This window comes from Schistocerca cancellata, chromosome 1 (assembly GCF_023864275.1).
Source record: "Schistocerca cancellata isolate TAMUIC-IGC-003103 chromosome 1, iqSchCanc2.1, whole genome shotgun sequence".
Taxonomy (NCBI): domain Eukaryota; kingdom Metazoa; phylum Arthropoda; class Insecta; order Orthoptera; family Acrididae; genus Schistocerca; species Schistocerca cancellata.
This window is the reverse complement of record NC_064626.1, coordinates 1,234,230,926-1,234,251,616: the sequence shown is the minus strand read 5'-3', so window position 1 is coordinate 1,234,251,616 and position 20,691 is coordinate 1,234,230,926.

Sequence of the window (20,691 nt, the reverse complement as noted above, 5' to 3'; positions counted from 1 at the left end):
TTTTAAACTTTATTAATTGTAAAAATGTAGTGTAATTTTATTTGAAATTGCAGTCTTTTAAATGGGGATGTTAGTTCCCCAGAGACCAGTGGTATTCTGGGAATAAATTGTGTGTGTACTTTGTACTTTCAGTCATAATTTCGGCTTCGATTATGTTTTTCGATAGCTGTTTAACCATTATCCTTGTTCCATTACACAGTTTTGGTTATCTGAGAATTCTGAGTAGTATCATCCGAGATCCAGTTTTAAGTCGAGGCAGTGTAGTGACATTCCTGGTACTTGTAAAAAAAGTTAGAAAATCCGTAGGGAAGTTGACGCTTTTTTCAACGTTTATTATCGTGCCTTTCGATTTGTATATTCTCTCTTCACCAGGAACTATCTTCTGAATATTGAGGATGATATCGTCGACAATATTGTTTCTAGTTGCCACAACTGCCCTTTCAAATAGCCAGTCCGGATTGGTATAATTGTGAACAATGTATTCATAAATTTGGTCGATGAGTTCGCTTTGAGCAGTGTCCATGTTGCAGAAATCGCTGTTGAGTTTAATGAGTCCGGTCGTCTGGTTAGTAGGTTATATGCCTTCGCAGTACTGTAAAAGTTGTTGAGCAAAATGTGCTGTTGCTTCGTCTTTCGATAGTTCAACTCTCATATTTTTTGTTAGTCACAGTATTTATACGTGTAGCCTGAGATGTGATTTTTTTTTTTTAAAGTTTGCATTGATCTCCTCTGCTTGTGCTGACTTGGCGATAACTTGAAGTGTTTGTGGAAATTCTCCTAAGAGAGTGAGCAGAACTACTCCCATCACTTCAGAGTTTCATTGAAAGTCTTGTAACCTTCTGTCCATAGTTTCGAGTGACTTTTTATGTGCCATTGTGCATTAGTCCCAGAAGATAATTTTAGCTTATTTTACAATTCACGCAGTCAAGATGCTCTTGAGATTTTACATATCGGGAATTGTTCTTCAGCTGTATTCAACGGTAGTTGTAGGGCGGAACGGGCAATTCGTCCTTCTTTCCGTAAGTGTGGCTGCAATGCCTAACAGTGTCGGTGCAAGTGCGACGCCTTGTTTAGCACATATTTCCGTCAGCAATAGATTTATTAAAAACCTTTTCCCGGTGAAGCCTAGTGCATCTAAGTCAGTAATTCCGCCACTGATGTTGCCAATTCGATCCATGATAACATTGTAAATTTGCTTTTTATTGTCATTGGAGAGTGGTTTGTTGTGAGCAATTATTGAAGTAGTTCGTTGACGTTGTAGCTTCTTTCCTTCGTAATTTCGAAGATTAGCGCACCGATAGCATCTTTTCGTTATGCTTGCACTCCATGTTGTACTCAGGCCTGGTTTTCTATTGCTGAATATTTATCTTCTAGGCGGATGAGTGTTTCATTGAAGATGCCGTCGCTGTATTCGATGGTCATTTCAGGATGGGCTTGTAGGATTTGGTACAGTACGTCATCACTCACATTCTCTTTGAAGGAGTCCCATAGCTATTTTGGATTCGATTTGGTTATACGTTGTTACGATTGTGGAGAATAAGTCTCTCATTTGGTCGGCGCAGGCTGCGAGTTAGGCTTCATGTAATGTTAATTCCCAGTTGTTGTCGTTTACCAGTAGTCCTAAGCGTTGACATACTTCTCTGTATGTCTGGCATAAGTAACCGTCAGCAGTCTTGAGATCAGCGAAACTTGTTGGTCCCCGTATTTCGTGATGGAATACCGGAGATAGAAACATTCGGCGTTGTTCGGATACTCGACTTAGTGCGCCACTTTTCATGATTCCTGGATAATCTTCTACTTAGATTCCTTTTTTTCGTGGTTCAAAGTTTTTTCTAGTTGTGTTCCACGTGTTATAGATAGGGACGTCGATATATAGTAATGTTTTCGCGAAATGATCCGTTTGGCACAGTTGGTTCAAATGGCTCTGAGCACTATGGGACTTAACATCTGAGGTCATCAGTCCCCTAGAAATTAGAACCACTTAAACCTAACTAACCTAAGGACATCACACACATCCATTCCCGAGGCAGGATTCGAACCTGTGGCAGTAGCAGTCGCGAGATTTCCAGACTGAAGCTCCTAGAACCGCTCGGCCACAAGGTCGGCGCACAGTTGGTAAAAAGCTGTTAAAGTTGTGTTCTGAGGTGGTTCGCTTGCAATATTTCTGGCGGTGTCTTTTGGGAAGTAAACTCTCTGTCCATTCTCCAAACTTACTGTTAGATGTTGCACAGCTGGTTCGGGTTCGTGTATGGAAAAACCGAAAATCCGCCACACTGCTTCGTTACTGTTGATGTATCTTCCCATTTGGCACACGAGGATCTCATCGCTTCTATTTTGTCCTTCGCTGTGTTTGGCTGTTAGAAATACTGGCATGTCACAGCCTTTGTTCATATACTTACAGACATATTTGATGGATTCCACTTATGCAGTATTCTACGTTTATGTGTGCTCATAATATTTTGGCAAGTAGAGTGTGTATATGATAATATCCATTTCCAATTCATCGCTGTCTCGTATTCGTGTTCTTGCTGTAAATTCATCGTTTTTGGGTGATTGTCTTCTGTATTTGGGATAGCCATCAACTCCGGTTTTTGTGTCGTCCAAGTATAGTTCTATGTATTTTTTGGCACATTTTCCATCCCTCGTACACTGCGAATCGTGGTGTAACGGCCCGCATGATCCGTGATTCATGTTTTTCATTACTATGCTGTACGGTTCCGTATCTTCTTGTGGATTGGGAAATTCAGCTTGGGTGATTTGATAGATATCGATAAGGTCAGTTGTGTCGTGTAACCATATGAGATTGTGTGGATGAGACAGTCCTCGTTTTTGACATTCGATTGTATACACCTAGCATCTAACGGAGTCAAAGATGTGGTATTTTGTGATAACTTCAATAAATTTCATTTGCTTTTGTAGGAAAACTCGGGCTATTATGTCTTGTCGATGCATGGGGGCTGTTCTTATCTTAATTGACCTTTGATTTCTGGCCACGACGAGTTGCATGTGACTGTCATGAAAAGGTAGGGTTGTCTGTATTTTCTTCTGTAGGTCATTGCATCTTCAGTGCATTCGAGCATGTGTTTCTGACTTCCTACGTATGATGAGGGTAAGATTACCACTATTCCAATGTCGTCAACGTTTCCGTCATTTAGGAATGCGTTTCGAAGGTGGATGTATTCTGCCGTGCGCAGTTTCTTACGTAAAGCATCCGTTCCGGTTCTATTTTTGCATACATATCTACCAGGAATTGTTGGAATAAATGGTGAGTGTTGAGATTCTACTACTACATCATGGCTTGCGATTTTATTGTCCGCAATTACAATTTGTCTACCTGAGATACATTAAATCGACGTTCATTTTCTCCATGTGGTCTCTTGTCAGCACGAATTATAATTTTACAGTCATCTGAAGTCATTCGATCTTGTTCAGTTTTCAAAAAGTGATTAGTTGATCGAATTTGGGTAAGATCCTCTGTACATCTTGGACTACTTCCCATTTCGGTCCACTTATGTTTGTGTATGGTTGATCAGTTTCTTTTCTTCACTCCCGATGAACTATACTTGCAGAAATTTATATTCTTTGTTGGGTAATGGTAGTAATGATCTCATGTTGTGATAGATTTGTCCTTGGATGGAAGGATCATAATCGTTTTCATCTCTGTTAGTGTAGACCGAAGTAACACCAAAAGAAATAATTTGGAAGCAGTCGTTGTACGCCTTCATATTTTGAAGAAAGTGTTTTGATTCTGGAGTTTCCCCGCTCATGTAATGTAAAATTTTTGCGGAGTTGTTTCCAGTGATGGTAATCGAATTTTTCCATTCATGCGACAGAATTCTGGTATTTCTCTAATTAATTTTTTCACGCTGGATAAGTGGCAGATGTTGCTGTGTATGTTATATTCTTTAGTCGGGTCATAGAGGAATGCTTCATTTGCTAGGTTGTACTGTATACTTGTCCTCGTCCGCGCTTCTCGTAGGGCGATATTTTCATGGGGTGCTTGATTTCGCAATCTATTAATATAGGATTGTGTCACATTTCTTGATTCTTCTATCCGTTCATTTCGTTGTCTCCGGTTTTTATGCTTCTCGCGTTGCCCACTGTCGCTCGTCTTCGTCTATTTCGTTTTTTTGTTGTTCTCTTTGTTTTTGCCGTTTTGTTCAGAAATGGTAAGACCACCTTCTCTTTCACGTTTAGGCATTGTCTAGAATACAAATCAAATCGACTTTTTGCTAAGAAATATACTAAGTAATCTTTACAAACTTTTCAAACTTTATTTTCTATTTATATTCAGTCACTGAATCACTTTGACTATTCACACTTCACCGTTTGTTTTTATTCCCTCAGTGTACTACTTTTTCTGCAATTCCCTTCGTCACTGATAAGAAACACACTTTCGAGCCCACGACGGGTCTTGCATTACATACCTCTATCAATGGGTGGCCCCGCCAGTGGCGAATTCCAGAACATACCAAAAAGGCTTTGAATGGTACAGAACGTTCCGGAACATTCCACAACATTCGAAAATGTTCCAGAATGTTCCACAATGACCTGGGATGTTCCCAACATTCTGGAATATTCCAGAATATTCCAGACTATTCCCGAACATTATGAATATCCCGGATCATTGTGGAACTTTCCGGAACATTCTGGAACTTTGTGAAGTGGTCTCGAATGTTCTCTAATACTCCGAATGTTCTGGAATGTTCTAGAAATATATAGGGAGCGAAACTTCCCAGCCATTGTATCTTCAAAAGCACGCTCTTCAGGTAAAAACGGGTTCTTGATGGATGAAGGTAGAGGGCTACCACACCACATAACTCCCTTGAGCTAACAGGGTTCGTTACTTAGTTTTAACGGCATGCACATTGTACATTTACTTTTACAACATGTATTGGTTTCAAAAGAAATTGACGGCATAGAAAAAATATTTTCCTACGTTTCCTGAAGGTAATTCTCACTTAGCCGGCCGGGGTGGCCGAGCGGGTCTAGGCGCTACAGCCTGGAACGAAGCGACCGCTACGGTCGCAAGTTCGAATCCTGCTTCGGGCATGGAAGTGTGTGATGCCCTTAGGTTAGTTAGGTTTAAGTAGTTCTAAGTTCTAGGGGACTAATGACCTCAGACGTTAAGTCCCATAGTGCTCAGAGCCATTTGAACCATTAATTCTCACTTACAACGGTAGAAAATCAGGTGACTTTGTGATAAAAACCACCTTCTCATTTACAGCGATTTTAAAGTATGGAAATTACTTGGGCTATTCGTTAACGTAATTTCAGGAATATTTTGACTTAACCATTGATTAATAAGAATCAACTATTTCGCAGAATTTCCATTAGGGAAGAGATTTACCGTAGCCCGAGACACAAAAACGGATATTGTTTTATAATATCTGCAATAACGTAATGTATTTGAATTAAATTATCTGGTTCAGAGTGATACTAAGAAAGAAAAGACAGAGAGTAACTGGAGGGAATGAAAAAAAAAGAAGCCAAAGTAACTTAACTTAGTAACCTGTCCTGGGCAGCTAGCAACAAAATCCGTTCATTTCCTAGAAAAAAATATTAAGCGTGTCAGACATAAGGAACATCACGAGGACTTCTTTTAATGTAACCAAAGCTTCTAATATAAACATTCCATGATTTAAGAGAGAGGCAAATGTATTACTAGAGCCATTAATGCACAATCTTCTCAAAAGTACCCGGACAGTATTTGCGGTGTGTTTCAACTTTTGGCCTTTATGACGGCTTCATTTCTGCTGGGGACACATTCAGTGAGGTGACGATGTCTATGGGGGAATGGCTGAATGACTTCCTCAAGAGACGAAACCTAGAAGGAGGCTGGAGCAAAGTAAACGTTCTAATTCATCCCAAATGTTTTCTGTTGGGGTCAGGTTGGGACTCAGAGCTGACTAGTCCATCTTAGGAATGGTACTGTCGAAAATCTATCACGTTAGTGATGCCACTTTATGACATGGTGCCTTGAAATGCTGATACGAGCAATCACTCTCCCCGAACAGTTGGTCTACCATACGCAGTCTACAATGCTGTAAGATGTATGCATATTGAAATACGGAGATACACTGTGTGAGCAAAAGTATCCGGACACCTGGCTGAAAATTACTTACAAGTTCCTGGCGTCCTCCGTAGGTAATGCTGGAATTCGTTATGACGTTGGCCCACCCTTTGCCTTGAGGAGCTTTTCTCTCTCGCAGGCAGACGTTCAATCAGGTGTTGGAAGGTTTCTTGGGGAATGGCAGCCTATACGTCACGGAATGTTGCACTGAGGAGAGATATCGATGACCGTCGGTGAGGCCTGGCACGAACTCGACGTTCCGAAATATCTCAAAGGTGTTCTGTAGGGTTCAGGTCAGGACTCTGTGCAGGACAGTCCATTGAGTTATTGTCGTGTAACCACTCCGCCACAGACCGTGCATTATGAACAGGTGTTTGATCGTGTTGAAAGATGCAATCGCCATATCCGAATTGCTCTTCAACAGTGAGAATCAAGAAGGTGCTTAAAACATCAATGTAGGCCTGTGCTGTGATAGTGCCACGCAAAACAACAATGGGGTTTAGACCCCCTCCATGAAAAACACGACCACACCGTAACATCACCGCTTCCGCACTGTTCTACATCTACATCTACATCCATACTCCGCAAGCCACCTGACGGTGTGTGGCGGAGGGTACCTTCAGTACCTCTATCGGTTCTCCCTTCTATTCCAGTCTCGTATTGTTCGTGGAAAGAAGGATTGTCGGTATGCCTCTGTGTGGGCTCTAATCTCTCTGATTTTATCCTCATGGTCTCTTCGCGAGATATACGTAGGAGGGAGCAATATACTGCTTGACTCTTCGGTGAAGGTATGTTCTCGAAACTTTGACAAAAGCCCGTACCGAGCTACTGAGCGTCTCTCCTGCAGAGTCTTCCACTGGAGTTTATCTGTCATCTCCGTAACGCTTTCGCGATTACTAAATGATCCTGTAACGAAGCGCGCTGCTCTCCGTTGGATCTACTCTATATCTTCTATCAACCCTATCTGGTACGGATCCCACACTGCTGAGCAGTATTCAAGCAGTGGGCGAACAAGCGTGCTGTAAACTACTTCCTTTGTTTTCGGACTGCATTTCCTTAGGATTCTTCCAATGAATCTCAGTCTGGCATCTGCTTTACCGACGATCAACATTATATGATCATTCCATTTTAAATTACTCCTAATGCGTACTCCCAGATAATTTATGGTATTAACTGCTTCCAGTTGCTGACCTGCTATTTTGTAGCTAAATGATAAAGGATCTATCTTTCTGTGTATTCGCAGCACATTACACTTGTCTACATTGAGATTCAGTTGCCATTCCCTGCACCATGCGTCAATTCGCTGCAGATCCTCCTGCATTTCAGTACAATTTTCCATTGTTACAACCTCTCGATACACCACAGCATCATCTGCAAAAAGTCTCAGTGAACTTCCGATGTCATCCACCAGGTCATTTATGTATATTGTGAATAGCAACGGTCCTATGACACTCCCCTGCGGCACACCTGAAATTACTCTTACTTCGGAAGACTTCTCTCCATTGAGAATAACATGCTGCGTCCTGTTGTCTAGGAACTGCTCAATCCAATCACACAATTGGTCTGATAGTCCATATGCTCTCACTTTGTTCATTAAACGACTGTGGGGAACTGTATCGAACGCCTTGCGGAAGTCAAGAAACACGGCATCTACCTGTGAACCCGTGTCTATGGCCCTCTGAGTCTCGTGGACGAATAGCGCGAGCTGGGTTTCACATGACCGTCTTTTTCGAAACCCATGCTGATTCCTACAGAGTAGATTTCTAGTTTCCAGAAAAGTCATTATACTCGAACACAATACGTGTTCCAAAATTCTACAACTGATCGACGTTAGAGATATAGGTCTATAGTTCTGCACTGTTGGCACTACACAAGCTGGCAGATGATGTTCACCGGGCATACGCCGTACTCACACCCTGCCATCGGATCGTCATTACATCCAACGTTTTTCCACTGTTCAATCGTGCAATGTTTACATTCCTTACACCACGGGAGGTGTTGTTTGGCATTTACCGGCATGATGTGTGGTTCACGAGCAGCCGCTCGACCACGAAATCCAAGTTTCTCACATCCCTAACTGTCATAGTACTTGTAGCCGATCCTGATGCAGTCTGGAATTACTTTGTGATGGTCTGGATATATGTCCGCCTATTACACACTACGACTCTCTTCAACTGTCGGCGGTCTCTGTCAGTAAACAGACGAGGTCGGCCTGTACGCTTTTGTGCTGTTCGTGTCCCTTCATGTTTCCACCTCACTATCAAATTGGAAATGGTGGACCTAGGGATGGTTGGGAGTGTATAAATCTCGCTTATAGACGTATGACACAAGTGACACACAATCACTTGACCACGTTCGAAGTCCGTTAGTTTCGCGGAACGCCCCATTTGCTCTCTCACATTGTCTAATGATTACTGAGGTCACTGATATGGATTACGTGGCACTAGGTGGAGCACAATGCACCTAATACGAAAAAGTATGTATTGGGGTGTGTTCGGATACTTTTGACCACATAGTGTGTGTAAACATGTAGAATACGGCGCTTCGGTCGGCAACGCCTATATATGACAAAAAGTTTCTGGCCCAGTTGTTAGATCGGTTACTGCTGCTAAAATGGCAGGTTGTCAAGATTTAAGTGAGTTTGAACGTACTGTTACAGTCGGCGCACGAGCGATGAGACACAGCATCTCCGAGGTAGCGGTTTTCCCGTACGACCATTTGACGAGTGTACCGTGAATGTCAGCAATCCGGTAAAACATCAAATCTTTGACATCGCTGCGGCCGGAAAGATATTGCAAGAACGGCACCAACGATGACTGAAGAGAATCTTTCAATGTGACAGACATGCAACTCTTCCGTAAACTGCTGCCGATTTCAATGCTGGGCCATCAAAAAATGTTAGCGTGTGAACCATTCAACGAAACGTCATTGATATGGGCTTTGGGAACCGAAGGTCCACTCGTGTACCCTTGATGACTGCACGACACAAAGTTTTACGCCTCGTGTGGGTCCATCAACATCGAAATTGGACTGTTGATGAGTGGAAACATGTAGCCTGGTCGGACGAGTCTCACTTCCAATTGTATCGAGCTGATGTAGGCGTACGGGTATGGAGACAACCTCATGAATTCACTGACCCTCCATGTCAGCAGGGAACTGTTCAAGCTGGTGGAGACTGTAAAATTGTGGGGCTCATTTAATTCCAGAAGAGTTTTCCTGTAACCACTCTGTAGCGGTTCTGGAAGTGTGGGATGTCGCATTGTCCTGCTGGAATTGCCCCAGGCCGTCTAAATGCACAACAGACACGAATGGATGCAAGTGATCAGACAGGATGCTTACTTACGTGTCAGAGTCGTATCTAGATATATCAGGGGTCCCATATCACTCCATATTAGCCGGTTGTATGGGACCCCTGGTAAGTGTAGATACGACGCTGACAGGTAGGTAAGCATCTTGTCTGATCACCTGCATCCATTCGTGTTCATTGTGCATTCCGACGGACTTGGGAAATTCCTGCTGGACATTACGACACCCCACACGTCCAGAATTGCTACAGAGTGGCTCCAGGAACACTCTTCGGAGTTTAAACACTTCTGATGGCCACAAAACTCCCTAGACGTGAACATTATTGAGTTTATCTGGAATGCCTAGTAATGTGCTGTTCACAAGATCTCTCCACCCTCTCGCAGTCTTACGGATTTATGGACAGCCCTGCAGGACTTATGGCGTTAATTCCCTCCAGCAGTACTTCAGACATTAGTCGAGTCCATGCCATGTCATATTGCGGCACTTCTACGTTCTCGCGGGGGCCCTACACGATATTAGGCAAGTGTATCAGTTTCTTTGGCTCTTCAGCGTACATTGGCGTCGCTTTCCTCAGCATTGATTACACAAATGTGTGGCTGATGAGGAGCTGCCCAACCACTGTACACAAATCTTTTTAACCCCGTACGCACAGTCACTCTGCTAGCTGTTTTGGTGGCTGCACTTTTGAACGCCAAAGTGAGTCCTTCGGCTGATATCATGGCTTTCTTACAACCACATAACCCAATGATCGACGGGCCCTTTCCGTCAGTACATGAGGTTTACTAGGTCTTTGTTCATGTGTGTTTGCTGTTCCGCGTTTCCACTTCACAATCAGATTACCAACGGTTGACTCGGGAAGGTTTGAAAGGAGTGCAATATTCGGGAGGCTTGTTTCTCGGATGACATACAATGACTAGTCCACTTCCGAAGTGACTCATCTTCTGACTGATCATTTCTGTGACAAAAAATAAAAACTCCTACAGCCGTCCTTATGATTTTATTTTATTTTGTCGCTACCATTTTCGACGCTTCATTGCGTCATCTTCATGCCTGTATGCATAAAACATTAAAGATAGCATTATCAACTTACCGGTCACGTTACATAGAAACAGATTGAAATAGATAGAGTACAAAGGCAAGACTCTCCAAATGAATCTACACCGAACATTTTGACAGAAAGAACAGATACATCCATTGTCACATATCTAAAATATACCATCGCAAATTCCCACTCAATACATTGTACAATTATAGTATCTATTAAAACTTCTTAAAATACTAATCACGATTTTTATTTGTCAGTCGCACATGTATTATCTGCACAACCTTGAAATAACTTACTGTAAGACAAAGTAACTGTAAAAGGTGATAAATGGAAGGAAACAATACTTCACAAAGAAGTAAATAGAAGGAACATGATCTACGAGGGCAGTTCAATAAGTAATGCAACACATTTTTTTTTCTCGGCCAATTTTGGTTGAAAAAACCGGAAATTTCTTGTGGAATACTTCCAAACATTCCCGCTTCGTCTCGTATAGTTTCATTGACTTCCGACAGGTGGCAGCGCTGTACGGAGCTGTTAAAATGGCGTCTGTAGCGGATGTGCGTTGCAAACAACGGGCAGTGATCGAGTTTCTTTTGGCGGAAAACCAGGGCATCTCAGATATTCATAGGCGCTTGCAGAATGTCTACGGTGATCTGGCAGTGGACAAAAGCATGGTGAGTCGTTGGGCAAAGCGTGTGTATCATCGCCGCAAGGTCAAGCAAGACTGTCTGATCTCCCGCGTGCGGGCCGGCTGTGCACAGCTGTGACTCCTGCAATGGCGGAGCGTGCGAACACACTCGTTCGAGATGATCGACGGATCACCATCAAACAACTCAGTGCTCAACTTGACATCTCTGTTGGTAGTGCTGTCACAATTGTTCACCAGTAGGGATATTCAAAGGTTTGTTCCCGCTGGGTCCCTCGTTGTCTAACCGAACACCATAAAGAGCAAAGGAGAACCATCTGTGCGGAATTGCTTGCTCGTCATGTGGCTGAGAGTGACAATTTCTTGTCAAAGATTGTTACAGGCGATGAAACATGGGTTCATCACTTCGAACCTGAAACAAAACGGCAATCAATGGAGTGGCGCCACACCCACTCCCCTACAAAAAAAAAGTTTAAAGCCATACCCTCAGCTGGTAAAGTCATGGTTACAGTCTTCTGGGACGCTGAAGGGGTTATTCTGTTCGATGTCCTTCCCCATGGTCAAACGATCAACTCTGAAGTGTATTGTGCTACTCTTCAGAAATTGAAGAAACGACTTCAGCGTGTTCGTAGGCACAAAAATCTGAACGAACTTCTCCTTCTTCATGACAACGCAAGACCTCACACAAGTCTTCGCACCCGAGAGGAGCTCACAAAACTTCAGAGGACTGTTCTTCCTCATGCACCCTACAGCCCCGATCTCGCACCGTCGGATTTCCATATGTTTGGCCCAATGAAGGAAGCAATCCGTGGGAGGCACTACGCGGATGATGAAGAAGTTATTGATGCAGTACGACGTTGGCCCCGACATCGACCAGTGGAACGGTACCGTGCAGGCATACAGGCCCTCATTTCAAGGTGGCGTAAGGCCGTAGCATTGAATGGAGATTACGTTGAAAAATAGTGTTGTGTAGCTAAAAGATTGGGGAATAACCTGGTGTATTTCAATGCTGAATAAAACAACCCCTGTTTCAGAAAAAAATGTGTTGCATTACTTCTTGAACTGCCCTCGTATGTGTGGTGTTAAAGTATCAAATGCTTATGTGTACACAGATGTGGGGCATACACTATGTCATATCTATAAAATGAACGTCTGAGACGTGGTATAAACCGAATTTCGGACCCACATACATAGAACGTATGAAAGACACCCACAAGGAAACTGTTCATGGTGCAAACATTCATATGCGAATGCATCAATTTATCGTATATTGCCACGAAACAATCACACACAGGGAAAGTAAGTACTCCTCAAGGATGCAGTGTCTCATCAAGGATGACAACAAAGAAACCAGAACAGGTTGCTGAGTAGCACACTGCCCGAAAAGTACTCTTGTGTGTTAAGCACAAGTGATCACGAGGAAGATATTGAAAAATGAAATATATACTTATGAATAAATGCATTGCTACTAGTACACACTTCCGTCTTTCGATGGGATTAAAACCAAAGGCCAATCCATGCCAGCAATTAGAAAAATGTCTAGTCATTCAAATCGTGTCAAAGTCAAGCCACATTATTAATTGACCAGTGAGGAGGCCACAAACCATGCTCATAATTAAAACGTAAGCATACAGGCCTGAAGATGACGCAGTGAAGCGGTCGAAACTAGTAGCGACAAAATAAAATAAAATCATAAGGAGGACTGTAGGTGTTTTTACTTTTTGTCACGATAGTAAACGGCCGTCGTCCCAGAGACGTCCTGCTAAAAGGATGGGCATATAAAAGGTCATTTCTGTTGTGAGCGCATATCTCCTGACAACACACAGCACTCCTTGACTCCTATTTCACTGGATGGTCCGCCTCTTTTGACGCGTCTTTGTCAGTTCCACTTACGTAAGTGTGTCAGGATGCCTTCAGTCAGATAATGTAGCTTTCCAGACTTACGTCAAACTTAAAAATTCTTCTTTTCCCCTTCGAGATACGTCACTGTTTTGTGAAAAACTTAGCTAATGCTTAGTAGTTTTAAGCACGGACATGTACAGTTGTATGTCAAACTCAGTCAAACTACCCTGACACAAACATAAATCATTTAATAACTTCGAATAAAACGCTATTTCATATTCAGGTCTTACATTAATCGCGGATATTTTGCCTGTTACGTACTCCGTATGATATTTTTCGGAAAATGTGGACCTACCGCAAGGTATTCGAATATTGAGGTATTGCAATTCCTCAAATAACAGTAAAGTAAATTCCAGACATATGAAAATCGGGGGCAAATGTGTCTCCACGGAACCTCCCCTGTCGATAACCGATTGCCCTCAAACATTCCACTGGCATACCGAAGTAGCGTCCTGTGGGCCGTCCCACTGGAATTCAATATGAGGCGACCAGACGTGTACCACCAACAGGGGGACTGCGTGGAAAGGAAGGGGGGGGGGGCGGAGGTTACGAAGAAAATAAGCGGCAAATCCTTGCCTGCCTCACTGGCGCAAGCGGCGATCATTTGTACAGCCGTCGCAACTGAACAAGAAACTGTAAATACGGAAAGAAGAGGAGGGAGGTGGGAAGGTTAAGCAGGAAATTTCCGCAAATCCTTGCCTGCCTCACTGGTGCAAGCAGGGATCATTCGTTCAGCCATAACTTCTAAATAATAAACTGTAAATACGTACACTACCCTCTGTGTTTTCGTGTATAGCGGAATCTCAATAGATCAGGCGGGAACCGACGGACTGTTAACAGTATCTTCAGCGCTGATGAATGGAGTGCTTTAAGAAAAGCAACGGGAGCCTATATCGTGGCAGAACAGAGAGGGAAGTCAGCGGAGGACGAACTATCTGGGCGCTGCACAAGAGCGGAAAAAGTAAGTTGCCCAATCAGCGGAAAAGTTTTCTCATTACCGTATTCTGAGGACAAGCAGAGCCAGAGATATTACATCGACAGGTCAGAACAGCGAAGTCAGCTAATCTCAGGCGGCAGATACTCAATCCCAATGGTAACGAAATCCTTTCCCTTCCGACAAGGAAAGTCTCGCAAAACTCCAACGCATTAACGAAGTGGTTCTATCAATGTACCACCGGACTTTTATAACGTTAGTCATCGGAAAGTTATTATTCTCGTATGTCATCATTCCTTTTCACACATGCTTTCACCTGCTTCTATTTTTTTTAACACATTATGCAATTCACTAAATCCGTTTAGTTCTTGTAACTTCGTTTAACGAATACTTTCTGAAGCAAACAAATAACAGAGATAAGAAACAGTACTTGCCTTGGAATGTTGCTTGTTTCTGTGTTAGCCTTTTACTTCAGCAAAATCACTACTGTAGCTTCTCGAGGTAATACTTTCGAAAATTATTCAACACAGATATAATTTGAGCTAAATATGTTGTGCGTACGCTTCCGCCTACCTACGTGAAAATCCCTTTATATTATATCATAACGCTGGGAATCTATTTTTGTGTTCAGAAACATGTGACAGTGAAGAAAAAGCTTAAGTGGTGATGGAGATCATGTTTATCCAGAACGAAGTTGATTATTTGGATGTCTTTCATCAGGTTTATCTGCGACAGTAATAGTGTTATTAAATTTAATATTACCTCATCGCTGCCACTGCTGCTGTGGAAAACACTCCTAAAATAAAGTTGTTAAGCTGTTCTATCAGGTCTGAAAACCCGTGGGTCGAAAGTTCCATTTTTCGTTTATTTCGGACTTCCCCAGCGTACTTCTACCTTAGTGAAATATCAATGTGCAGATTTGAATATTTTAATTTTCACAGAATAGATGCCACAAATTGTTTCCATACTAACTAAAAGTACAATGATACATTTATACTGGAGTGGAAGCACAACAGTTTCGAGACCCATGAACGAGGTTTTCGAGAAATAATACGGCAAATGAGCGTGACAGCTGTTTTCTTCAGGTGTGCACAAACATTATCCCATATCTGATACCATAGAAGTGAGAACAGTCAAAGAAAACATTTATGAAAGGCTGTCATGATGTCAAGTGATATAACTTCGTAACAGCTGAATTATTATTGTAACATTTTTGTTACAGTTTATTGTCGAATTTGTCCTTTCAGTAACTGTAAGAAATATTAAAATAATAAACAGTCTAACATATCACCATGCTTAGTGGCAAAAAAAAAGAAAAACACAGTATTTTGACGAAGAAAGTGGAATACAATAACAATACACCATTCTGATTCAGAGATTTAGAACTTTCATATTGACAGATTATTTTACTATCTGCTGAAAATAAAGTATCTACATTACATGAGTTCTTTCATAAACTGTGCGTTCTGCGTTTTGGATAATTGACGTGACTACCAGTTATCTAATTTTATCCATTGTCGCTTTTATTGTTGACAAACTTTCAAATTCCTACGTAATAAATGACACACTGACTAGCTTCATCACTGATTAATTCTAACGAAATTAAAAAGTGTTTTTAACTTATAGAAAAGTATAGCGTTGTCTAGGCAGTCAGTTCACCCAGTGAAGCAAAATGTGTTCAGTGTCATCTAATTTTTATTTCGCCCAGCATGTTCATTTATCATACACATAAATTTACACTTTTTTTTGACGCGAATTTCCTGAATTAAACATAGAAGATAAAAACAAATTTTGATTATGCTGTTATTCATAATCTCGTTATAAATATTGTAAACAAGTACTAACAGTATCATGTTCTCTTTTTTATTTGATGTTATGCTAACATTTTGTAAAATATCTACAAAGTATCGTTACTTACTCTCCACGTTACATGCACAGAATAGTAAACTGCCTAATCTGGTTGTAAGCTAGTAAGAGGGAGGTTACATGATGCACTGCTCTTCATAACTGCGAGGAACGTTTTGTTACATCAATGATATCACTCAAAAATGTTTTTCCTGTTTCTTAACTTGAGTGACACGAAAAGATCCTCCACAAATAAACTCACTACTACAGGTAAAAGTGGGCTACCCGCAATGACACCGGTCTAGATGGACAAAATATTGGATATTAAATATATGTAAAAAACCACAACTTTAAAAAATGATGCTCAACCCGATTGGCATTTTATGATAATCAATGGCAACGAATCAATTTCATGCATTTTCATCAACAACTGCACGAAATGAAATTTAACTCGTGAAACTGACCTGCAAAGTGCAAGCACTTGTAACCTAGGAATAAAAAAGTTTCCCTTTTGCCGAAAAACTGTCTCAGAAACGTAGCCAAATAAGTGGCAAACCAACACACCCGTGCACCTGCGTTGAACATAATTGATCTAAAGGGCACATTTACTAGACTCAGAGTTTCTGAACTGCCGACCGTGAATGGTGAACAGCAACAGGGAAGCATACCATGTCCTACTCTGCCAGTTGCTAGTTTAAGCATTAACAGAGAGTTCGATTACATACTAAACATAATTTTAGATGAAAGTTTAATTTTCGCTACCGCTGAAGTACTTTTTTCCCTGTTTTCAGATCTGTTTCTTTGTATTACATACAGTTATTTCACAAATCAAGAAAATAATTTTTCATTTGAACATAAGATCCACAGAGAAAATTTTTATTGCCAGTAATTTAAATCCTCTATTTATAAAATGGAGTAGTAGGCTACACTTGCCACATCCATATGGTTGTTAGGAGGGAAACTTCAGTTCTCTGTTTACTTGTGAAATTATATTTGTGCTGTTAGCGTAATTTTGCAGTTTCTAAAAATGTTGTTTCAAATGGCTCTGCGCACTATGGGACTTAACTTCTGAGGTCATCAGTCCCCTAGAACTTAGCACTACTGAAACCTAACTAACCTAAGGACACCACACACATCCATGCCCGAGGCAGGATTCGTACTTGCGACCGTAGCGGTCGCGCGGTTCCAGACTGTAGTGCCTAGAAACGCTCGGCCACGTCGGCCGGCCTCTTAGAAATGTGTTCCCACTAGAGTCTGAATAGCCAGAACTACGTATTCTGTTATATTTTGTAGCTACATAATTTATAAGAAGAGAGAGGACATTAATAGCTTTGTGAAAAATGTCTACTATGCATACTTCAGGACAAGGCATAATGATCAAGAGGAAATCAGGCACTGCACAAGGTAGGCCACACACATTTTTGGGTTACTTGGTGCAGAATATCATTGCCTTTTGTATCTCTTATAATTTGAGGGAACCACAAAATCAGATACTGTATTGTACATAAAATCCAGCCTCCAGTCAGCCGTTGCAAGAGACTAGGTTGAAGTTGCCCACTTATGTCGGCCAATAAAACTGGCCGCCCCTCAGAAATCTAAGTCCAGCCATATGCACAACCGGCCAACACTGTAGGATGCGGAATTGTATGGAGCAAGTGCTGTCACCCTTCATTAGCTGTTAAGCCGCTGTATCTGGTAATGGTGTAGTAAAAAGTGTTCAATGGTAATGAGATATAAAATCAAGTGAAATCCAGGAAGTACCTTGTCGCTCACCAATTTGCCAAATTTATTCTGCAATGTTGGCAATATTCCGTTATATTACCTGCAGGAAGAAGACGAGCCGATGTATGCCTTGACCAGGCTTGGAAGTGATAGACGTAGCTGGTGAGGGTCGGAATACATGAGGTAAGTGTCACTGAGTTTTGTGGCCATTTCTGGAACTAGCTTTAGAGACGAGAGCGCAGTTACTGCTACTTCTTATGTGCACTGACTGCAAATTAAATACAATGAATCAACAACTGCAGCAATAATTTCTGTATTGAACGCTCTGAATACTAAAAAGCTCATTCACCAGCCAAGATTCATATTTTTGGAGTGCTCCACTGGTTATAAGGCAAACACTATGACTAGACAACACGCCTTTGGTCATTATACAATTTGAAAATATTTTTTACTGTGCACAGAAACCACAAACCATGTCCCAAAAAGCAGACTCCAAAACGACCGCCGGTATATAAACCAGCAGAAATGAAAAAGGAAATAGTTGTCTTCAGAACATTGAATAAGGAACACAGATCACTGGCAGTGAGTGAATGGAGAATATCAATGCCTTTTGCGTATCCCATGGTTTGAGGGAGCCGCAAAATCATATACAGTGTTAGCTGCTGCAGAGGCTAAGTTGAAGTCTCTCACTTAAGTCTACCAAAAAACCTGCCACCCCTCAGAAGAGGAAGTCCCACCTTTTGCGCAATCGGGCAACACTGTAGGATGCAGAAGTGTAAGGAGAAACTGCTATCACTCTTCATGAGCTGTTACGGTGCTATATCGGCTTGTGGTGTAGTAGTAAGTGTTCGTATCCATTCCATTCCATGTGTTTTTCAGTCGCCTTTCGGTTAACAGCTGAAGTCATCAATCTGATGGAACCTCACAGATAATTCGCTTCATTTTCTAACCCACCTGTAACAGCAAAAAGTCCAGAAACAATTCACTAAACAGCCCTTCGGCACGTCAGGATCAGATCTGTTTATGATCGAGAGTTTCCTTGTCCTGAACACAAAACACTGGCAGTTATGTCTAGAATATGTCATCCTTAACCAAAAGAATGGCAAAAATCATCTGCTTCTAATCCTTACAATATCACCACTTATGATGCTTTGTCAATAAAAGCGAAAAGCGACTGCGATGAAGAGCTTTTCAACTTGCAGTACGCTTAAGACAGAAGGAATCCGAAACGACAACTGGCTCACCAACTGAGCATGGTGCTGATATTTTATGCAGCACCTGCGCAGAGTTTTAATAATTTAGCTCCGGACGTTTTCATACGAACGACGCCTCTAGGCTATCATAATATTAAGATGAGAATTATCGAGTTGTAATGCAACATTGGCAGACGGTTGTAGAATTTGCTGAGAATCTCCGTTAGGGTATCCCAAAACATGCATACTCTGTTATTTTATTTGTACGATGTCGAATCAATCAAAAATAAAATTACAGAAACGTAATACCTTGCAACTTGTGTCGACCCACATTTGAAATATGTCAGATTGTATCTGTACTTGTTAAGTAACGAGAACACACGCTCTCACGCTTATGTGTTTGTAACATTGTTAGTAAATGTTTTGTTGTCAGTCAGCGAATATGTCAGTGGATTTATGTAATAGTTTTCAAAAGGGCATATTTTTAACAGGTACCGTAAAACATCTAATGAAATGCTCAAAACTGCCTTCTAATGACCTTCCGGCAGTTTTATTTTATAATGTCCGTTAAGTGAATTTAACTGTCAGCGAAGGTGCAAATCTCACTGTTCGCGAATGTATTATCTTTTGGAAAATGGCGCGTATACATATCAAATCTTTGCCTAACTGTGGAAGAATGTAGTTAACCTACATGAATGTTGGAGGGAGTCAAGGAGTAAAGGGGAAGAATCAGCTATGATCGACGGCATTAGGATGAAGAAGGCAATGGAAACCACGGAATTACAGACAAATAACGAATATCCACAGGACGTGTGGCCTGTAATTCCAAAAGTGTCATGACGATCTCACTATTCCCCCATTCGGATCTGCGGGAGGGAACTGCTACGGGGGAGGTGAGCATGAGAAAAAGATTGCATAACTAACGAGAGAGTAACGTACTGAGAATTAGAGCGTGGAATGTCAGAAATTCCTACCAGGTTGGGAAGCTAGAAAATCTGAAAATGTAAATGCAAAAGCTCGTTCTATATATAGTGGAGATCAGTTCAACGAAAGCGAAGGAAGACACGTATTTCTCCTGAGATGAGTAGCCGGTGCACCGGTCAGATAACCAGTCCACCGCAATGCCACTCAATGTTCGCTCTCTGGCTCTAACTAATACTCTGTCTGTGTTCACACCGCACATTAAGTGTTGATGCCAACACAGTGAACAAACACTTAATCGCGAGTGACTCAATATAGAGTATCACTCCGATTCGCTAGCGACAGAGGTACTCTCTCAGTGCAGTACTGAGTAGAGACTTGTCTGCAGCTCGTGGTCGTGCGGTAGCGTTCTCGCTTCCCGCGCCCGGGTTCCCGGGTTCGATTCCCGGCGGGGTCAGGGATTTTCTCTGCCTCATGATGACTGGGTGTTGTGTGATGTCCTTAGGTTAGGTCCCATAGTGCTCAGAGCCATTTGAACCTTTTTTTGAGTAGAGACTTTGTTCCTCGCTCTCTGCGTACACACACGAACGCACTTGCTCCCGCTGCGTGTTCCTGCTACAGGAGCGTCTCTGGAACGCCCTCCCCCCACGCAAAAAGCGCCGTCAGTCCTCAGGCTCATTGTGTCCACCAATCAGCATTACTCATACAAACGGGAGAATGGCTAAGCCGACCAATTCGGAAATATATGGCATCTGCGTTAGGCGTTTACTTCCCATTTGTGAGAACTCTGAAACTGCGCACTAGTTCTGTCAAAAAATGCGTATGCTGGTGCTCTCCCAAACAATACAGCGGGTTCTGCTTTTAAGGTGAACACGCAGGCCATAATCCCTTTTCTCTGGCAAAAACTGTTTTGGTCCATGGGCAGTCGGTCGGCCAGTGCAGATGCATGCTAACTCACCTTCCTATGGACCTTCCAGTGGGCTGGTTGCCTCCACCGAACAAAAACTCCTGTGGCCGTCGTGTCTTAAATGTTTGTATACGCCAGCACCGACCTTCTACTCTTGGTGCGAACTTGAGATTTATTTATTAGATTTGCATATCGAT